The sequence below is a fragment of the Tiliqua scincoides genome, chromosome 3 (genome assembly GCF_035046505.1).
Source record: "Tiliqua scincoides isolate rTilSci1 chromosome 3, rTilSci1.hap2, whole genome shotgun sequence".
NCBI lineage: Eukaryota > Metazoa > Chordata > Lepidosauria > Squamata > Scincidae > Tiliqua > Tiliqua scincoides.
In genome coordinates this window covers 105,885,269-105,893,945 of record NC_089823.1, presented here as the reverse complement: position 1 = coordinate 105,893,945, position 8,677 = coordinate 105,885,269, and the positions used below count along the sequence as shown (strand labels likewise).

Here is an 8,677-nt window from a genome sequence, read left to right as displayed (position 1 = left end):
TATGTGTGTGCTTGCTTTTTTTGTTTTTGTTTTTTTTGTAGTTTCTGCGACTTGACTCACTTTTCAAAAAGATTGGAACTTGGTTCAAAATGACTTGAAAAATGCCTTTGGATGAGTTGCGATGGCCACCCGTTATGACTTGTGGGCAACTTCAGTCAAGGGAGGTGAAGATTTGGGACACAACTCAAGTCTCGGCACTGTGGCTCCAGCACATCCCTGCTGTTTGGCAAAAGGGATCTTTAAAATGATTTAAATAATTTTTAACTATATTTTTAAAATTGTATTGCCACCTTGTAAGGCTGATGGGAAGGGTATTTTTTTTAAATAAATAAAATTAGAAAGATGTGGAGCCTAGTAGCAAGGCACAGACAACTATCAGTAGAATGAGTTCTCACATTTGCACAATGGAAATGGTAATCCACTAAGAATCCATAGGCCCATCTAGTCCAGCTTCCTGTATCTCACAGCAGCCCACCAAATGCCCCAGGGAGCACACCAGATAACAAGAGACCTCATTCTGGTGCCCTCCCTTGCACTAGAGTATGTTGTACTTGCTCACTTCTCTATAAAACATTTTTCATCAAGATGCTATTGTGCAAACTTGTTGCAAGTATACTTTTTCCACGCTAGGATACTATAACACACAACACACACACACACGAAGCACAGGAAAGGTAGGAACAAGCATGCACATTCCCCCATCCCAAATTGTGTTAGCATTAGCCAACTCCTTTCCCTTACCTCAACATTCCTATGATGTTTTGCTAAGAGGAAATTCTCATTTACATCAATTTTGCTGTTGAAAAATTCCACTGAGAGCCAAATGCAGTAGAAGCCCTCTGAGAAATTCTCATTTTATTTGCTTTTGATTTGCTTGGACTTCGCCTAGTGAAAATGTTATTGTAAAAAGCAGCGTACACATTAATAATTTCAAAAGTCCTCATTAAAATTCCTTGGTTCCTTCCAAATTTCTCAATTATATCAGGCAAGGGGGGGAGGGAATCCAAAAATTTGTTTTACATTTTACTTCAGGTAAAAATGTCAACTCACAAAATTCTCAAGGGAAAGCTTTGCCCCTTGATTCTGCTGGTAGTGCAAACTGGAAGCAAGTTATTCATTTTATTCATTTTTGAGGAACTAGGACGCCCAGCTCACATAATACAACTGCTCTTTAGCCTTCAGGATGCAACCTGACTAAGTATCATCAGAATTAATGAGACAAATAAGTTGTGATTAACTGAAGTTCCATCAATTTCAAGGAGATCAAAGTCATGACTAACTCTTAGGATGGAACCCCATTTTTCTAGAGGTGTGCTCCAAGGTGATATCACTTAAGCTTTAATAAGAGACTGCACAGGCCACTCTACTTTTGATTAGATCACATCATATTTGCCACTTGCCTTGCATAAAGACATTTCTTCTAAGCAAAATACTGCCTTTTGTGTTTCAAGAAGCTCTCTTCATGCGATGATTCATTCTGCTTTAGAGATTTGAGTCTTGAGATATACATCTTTTACAAAAATCATGTCCTTTGAACAAATTAACTATCACTTATATGTTGAAGTGGAGACTGCTGTTTGAATCAGTGGGGGGAAAGCATATATTATAAATCTCATTTTCATTTAAGCAAAAAGACACTCCTGAAAATGTAAAGTTTCAGAGTGCAACTGCTCTTTTAAATGCTCGGTTTCAGAAGTAAAGGTAGTTGATTTTTTTTTTTTTCTTGTCAGGACATGATGGGATGCTTTCCTTCATTTTCCATGGCGGAATTATCCCAACACAGGTATAGAAGCAGTCATTAAAGATCCCTACGCAATATTCTGTATCTGCACATGTCCATCTGCATGCATATTTGGGTATACTGACTGCAGAATGAGTGAAAACTTCAAATATGTGCATGGGGAGGGGGTACAAGGAAGATATACAAGCAACACCCAATGGCTTTATGCAGCATTAACTTCATTAGTGAACTGCCCAGCAGCCAAAAAATCAAGTTGAGGCTGCAACCATTAATTAATTAATAACATTTATATCCTCCCTAATTCCTTCATACATCTTAAGGAAGCTTATATGAGGTTCCAAGGTGATCTTAAAACTAGTAAATAAAGACTGAAAGCCCACTTGGGCACCTCCCAATAGGGAGTGAAAATGTGAGAGGCAAGAACATACACATTGTAATGATGTTAGAATATAGAGCAAGTTGAACACAGTAGAACAGAAGTCCGTCACTTTGAGTGTCAGCTCCATGTTTTTGTAATGCATTAGCTCTGAAGTGGGGCACCACATGCCCAATCTCATCTGATCTTGGAAGCTAAGCAGGGTCAGGCCTGGTTAGTACTTGGATGGGAGACCGCCTAGGAATACCGGGTGCTGTAGGCTTATACCATAGTCTTTCAAGACTGAAGGTTGCCAAACAGCTCTGCTCCAAAAGAAGAATTAAAATGCTGTACGGAAAAAAAATGCCAGTTACTTTCTTCCCCCTCCCTGCAACTCCAGTGCTTTGCAAGTCTTGGGTCCACTGACAAAACCCTCTATCAATCTTGATTTAATTAGAACTTAAAATATAACTTAGGGCTCAATTCTCGACAACCTTCCAGCATCGAGGTAAGGGCAATGCAGCTCAATGGTAAAGGAACAAGGACTGCCACCTGACCATAGGATGCTGCACATGCCCCACTGGCACAGGTGTGTCAGTGCAAAAGTTGGTTAGGATTTGGGTCTTATTTCACTGTGGGTGCAATCCTAACCCCTTATGTCAGTGCTTTCCAGCACTGACATAAGGGCAATGCAGTTCTGAGGTAAGGGAACAAACATTCCCTTACTTTGAGGAGGCCTCCATGAGTGACAGCCAACGGCAGGATGCAGCACATGTCCCATTGGCACCGTTATGCCAGTGCTGGAAAGCACTGACATGAGTGCTTAGGATTGCACCCTATGTGATACATATTTGGGAATGAATGAAGCCTTAAACCACTACAGATAAAGAAGGAGATCAAGTTACAGTCAATTCCCAATATTTACTGGGGGTTAGGTTCCTGGAAACCCCAACAGATACTGAATCTATGGTTAACGAACCATTGATCCTATGGGATCAACGGGGACAGGAAGAGGATTAGCTAACATGGTCAGGAATGCTAGCAGCAGATAGCTGCAGGACAACCATTGCAGCTAGCTGAGAACAGGTGGTGGATGACATAAGTCACACCTATTTTGGTGGATAAGCAAATTTGTGGGAACAGAGTGCATGAATAACATGATTTGGCTGTATATAACTTCAGCATAGGGCTGGCTCCCATGTGCATGTTAAATCACCTGCCACCTGATGACTCTCAGTCAAATGCATGAAGCATTTCCACTGGAAAGTATTGTGTTTGAGTTGACTTCAGTTGACATTAAACCTCTTTTCAGAGGTGATTAATCTGAGACAGCCAATTCCCACAGGCAAGTCATCATTTGAAGTCACAAAGAGTGATGAACCTGCATGTGCAAACCTGCCTTTACAATACAAGGAAATAAAACTTCCTTGCAACAAATGTGTTTAGGAAGATGGTGCTAAGTGAACCATTGCACATTACAGAAGGCGCCAGAGAAGCTACTAGCAGTGTGTTAAATGAGTAAATGTGTCAACATTAAGGCCTCAAGGAGGGCAACTGGCTACATTTCTCTCTCAATCACCATCTTCCTGAATGATTCTTAGGCTGATATTGTCATGCTTGGAAGAATGGAAAGGAATCTGTTGCTAGAACTGGGTCACCCAACTAGAGAAAAATTAGTAGGCTACTTGTACATGTGTGTGGGAAACGTTCTACATTACACATTTCTATGCAGAAAAAAATGGTTCTCCAACTCAAAGTGATCTGGAAGAAAGTCTCAATAGTCATTCCAAAGCTGCATTATTCGCTTTAGGCCAATGTAATGTGTGGTGGTAAGTAGAATATAAAGCTGCTCTGTAATTTGTAAATGGGATGTCCTTGGCAGCCCAGACATTATAACCATTCACTAAGGCTGCAATCCTACCCACACTTTCGTTTTCAACAATGGGACTTGTGTCTGAATAGACATGCATAGGATTGTGCTATAAGGCAGTGTGACCTGATGGTCACATGGATCTTTATAGCCCAAGACTTTTCATTTTTTTTTAAGGACCACCTTTTGTAAGCAGCACCACTGCCACCAGAGACGACAACCGTGCCCAGAGAGGGTGGCTAACCTGTCACTGGTGTTTCATTCAGCACCCTCCTTTCCCAAACTAACTGGTGGTTGGCAACCTTCAGTCTCGAAAGACTATGGTATAAGCCTACAGCACCCAGTATTCCCAAGCAGTCTCCCATCCAAGTACTAACCAGGCCTGACCCTGCTTAGCTTCCAAGATCAGATGAGATTGGGCATGTGCAGGGTAACAGCGCAATCCTAAATTATGCTGGAACAGGCAGGCCAGCGGGCCTGCCCTGTATCCAGCGCAAGTGTGGGGCTGGCTGAGGCTTGGCCTGAGACAAAAGGAAGAACTTCCCCTTACCCCAAGAAAAGCCACAGTGGCCCCACTGGGTTTACTTGGATCTGCACCATCTGACAAGGTGGCGCAGATCTGAGAACAGAGCAGGCTGGAGCTGCTCTGCACTGTCCGGTAACAGGGCTAGGATCCAGCATAACTGCTGCTGGATCCCGGCCCCATCTCCCACTCCCCACTTGCCCACAGGCCTGGCGGTGCCTGCCCTGCCCCCACTCCAAAATGCTCCTCCCTGCCCTCCCCATGCCCCCCAGATGCCCATGGCGGCAGAGCTTGGCCGGTGTGGACTCACCTGCTGCCACCACCATGGAAGCTAGATCTGGCCTCCTTAGGCTGGTGCACCTCCTTATGCTGGTGCAGCTTACTAAAAGGGAGATCACAAATTAACGCACACTTGCAACCCTCCCAGGCCAACGCAAGGGACTTATGCTGGCCGAGCGCATCTTTAGGATTGCGCTCTAAGCCTCTATTGAAGGGCCCAGCAACCACACAGCCAGATCATGCTCACTGGTATACCATCAGCCCAGCCGTCTCCACATCCAGTGGGATTAAGTCAGGCAGTGCCTTGTAGTCAACATGGTAATACCACTGAACACCACCTGCCATAGTGTGAAGGACCATAGTACTAATATCACTGGCTGAAAATGTTCCACATATGTTCCATGAAGGCCAGCTCCAGTAGATATGTCACCACCACTAATTGTAAGGGAAAAAGCAAGGCTTTGCTGGGATGTGAGGCCAGAATATCTAACTCTGCTCCTTAAGCACAGAATTACACTTTAGAATCTATGTCACATTGTACTTGCTTTTTGGCAACCAACTCTCATTTTCTCTCACTAGGGAACTCAACACAACTTACAAAATCAAAACAAGCAATACAAATGGTACGATTAAAAATAAAAACCAAATAGCAGCAGCAGCAGCAACACACTCTATGCAAAACAAACAAAATCGAAACAGAGAAGGTTGCAACAAATGGAAGAGAGCCCAGGAAATGCCTGCTGAAAAAACCAGGTCTTTAGTCTCCAGCAGGAAATAAAAGCAGCAGGGAAGAGGCCAGGCACACATGAAGTGGCAGGGAGTACCAGAAAGTAGGGGCCTCCATTTGCATCTGACTGTGTAGAACAGTGATTCCTAAACTGTGAGCTATGGCTCCCTGGGGAGCCACAGAAACCAGCCAGGGGAGCCATGGAATCCTTGAGAAAAACCTGCTGTCCTGTACAAGGTATAGGACTGTAGCCCTAAATGAGGAGCTGTGGCCAATAGTTCATTAGCTCAAGGGTGCCACTAGTAAAAAAAGCTTGGGAACCACTGGTGTAGAAGATAGCCTGTGAAACCTTCCTCCCCACTACACCTGCTCCCTGAATTTTTTGCTCCTTGTACATAAGCTTGACTCAATCAGCTCAGGGAGAGAGCTGTCAATCAGTGTCAAAAGGACTAAGGTAGATGGAATAATGGGCTGTCTCAGTAGATGGCACCTTCCTATATTCCTAAAATTCCAACTTCTCTATATAGAAAACTTAACTGAGAACTGGTATCTCAAAGGGACAGAAAGGTGGCATAGACTTCCAAAAGGAAGAGGGCACGATAAAAAAAAATAGAACCCAATATGTATAATCTTTCAACTATGTACAGAAATAGTGATAGTCATGTACTTTAGTTCACCCCCATTCCAGTGATTGTGCCTGGAGTACCTCCCATGAAGGCCCAATCCAACTTGCTGTTTGATGCATTCCTTTACTATGCAATAACTTGCTCAGCAGCGATTGAAAGCTAAGAGGTTGTTTGTACTCTTAGGGAGCAATTCTAACCAACTTTCCAGCACCGAGGTAAAGGCAATGCAGCTCTGAAGGATTGGCACAAGCATTCTCTTACCTTGAGGAGGCCTCCATGACTGCCACTCAACTGCAGGATGCAGCACACACCCCATTGACACAGCTATGCCAGAGCTGGAAAGTTGGTTAGGATTTGGGCCTTAGTTGAAGAGATGCTAGAAAAATATAATTCTTCTACGGTATCTTACCAACGGTTCAAATGTGAAGTGCTCCAATGGCTGTGCATGAAATAGCAACTGGAGCACTATATTATTATTATTATTATTATTATTATTATTATTATTAACAGTATTTATATACCGCTTTTCAACAAGAGTTCACAAAGCGGTTTACAGAGAAAAATCAAACTAATGGCTCCCTGTCCCAAAAGGGCTCACAATCTAAAAGATGCAAAACACCAGCAGACTGGTGAAGGTGAGAAGAGTGAGGAGGGCCAGTTACTCTCCCCTGCTAAATGAAAGAGGAGCACCCACTTGAAAAAGTGCCTCATACCCAATTAGCAAGGGCTAATATGGCACTTCCATGTTCCTGAATGATGAAGCGGAGGCTAAGCATTAAATGTTACACGTGTATACAGTAAATACATCTGCTCCCCATGGGACATATGCAAGGGAGGGCACCAGGATGCAGGTCATGTCTTCTGTGCTCCCTGAGGCATTTGGTGGGCCACTGTGAGATACAGGAAGCTGAACTAGATGGGCCTTTGGCCTGATCCAGCAGGGCTCTTCTTATGTCTTTACGCCCTCCCATCCCCACCCAGAGAATCATCTCCTAGTTCCTGTGCCCTGCTGCAATGAAGCCTCAGTCAGCACAGATTATGTCCCCAATTATCCTACTGCTGCACTTCCGCCACCACCTTCCTTGCCTTTCTCTGTCACCTCACTTAAATCTATTTCTAGACTGTGAGCCACTAGGATCTGTCTTTGGCATCCGTTGTAAAGTACAGTTCCCAATGGTGCTATATGAATGAAAACATGCCCACACCCACAAGATGAGACCAGGTAAGAGAAGACAACCTGAAAAATGGCAACTGGAGAAACCTGAATTGACATTTTAACAACTCCCCCCTCTTTACATGCCCTAAATACAACATTCCTCAAATGTCAAAATAGGAACCCATAGGGTCAGGAACCAGAAAAGTCACAGTAAATAAGAGCATATTATTTATTTTCCCTAAAGAATACAGTTTGCGCTCTCGCTCTCTCTCTCTCTCTCTCTCTCTCTCTCTCACACACACACACACACACACACACACACACACACACACACACACCTCATTATTTAAATAGATGATAGTAAAACGTTATTACAATTTTGTTTTTTTAAACTGCCTCCTGCCTGTAGGCTCAGATCAAGCCATTTATGTTTGAATGTTGCATCTCTCTTTTTTTGCTCTCTCTTTCTCTTTTAAATGCAAATCAAAAATTTTCAATTGCTGACTAATTAAAAAAATAATAATTTGGCTTGTCAGTCTGACGATTAATCATCCGCCTCAGCAGAGTGGAATTATTTAATGGAGACAAATGCCTCTGTGATTTATGGCACAGACCTGGTGCTTTTTTTGGAACACTGATGCAACCCTGCAATGCTTCCTCCACTATTCCAGCCATACCTGAATATTAGTCAGCTCTGTGACACTGGTACTTAGCATTTGTTTCTCTTTACCCTTCAGTCCTCCTGGAACACCTTTAAAAACACTCACTATGTCCTAGAGATTTCTTCCAGGAAGAATGAGTAAATAGAAGTGGTCCCCTTCTCCCACTGCCTGGTGTCCTACAATGCTGACATTTTCCACCTCTAGGTATAAATATAGACATTGAAACAGATGCTAGCTGTAATTGATCTTGACATCAGATTCAGTAGGCCAGTGTCTCCATCAGAGATAAGAACTATGATGTCTGTATACCGCAGATTACTGCCCCACATCTCATCAATCATCAATGTGTCCTTGCAGCCATCTGATAGGATACCAGCTTTCAATCTAAGTGTAGGTGTTAAGGTTCCATCACAATCGCAGATAAAATTCTCATTTCCATCTCACCGACGCCTCTCCCTTGTTTCCAAGGAGTTGTCCACATTTTTAATAAGCACCTTTAGTGTTCTGATCTTTTACTACCATTGAATCATGGCTCGCTTTCAAAGCAGTAGTGCACTCCATTTCAGCATGGAGAGGTATGTTAAAAATGGAAACAATTCTTACTAAGTCAGCCCCAAAAGGACAAATAATTCATTTAAATAAAACCTAAGCGATTAATGATGACTCTCCAATCATTTGTAGGTTAGCTTATTTTACTCTGTAGGAATTAGAGATGCAGTACAACTTGCCAGGGCATAC

At 43.0% G+C, this 8,677-nt stretch overlaps 1 pseudogene; it reads right to left on the bottom strand.

The window, feature by feature from the left end:
• Positions 1 to 4,294: 4,294 nt before the first annotated feature.
• Positions 4,295 to 4,410, bottom strand: LOC136646590 (5S ribosomal RNA; annotated as a pseudogene).
• Positions 4,411 to 8,677: the final 4,267 nt, after the last annotated feature.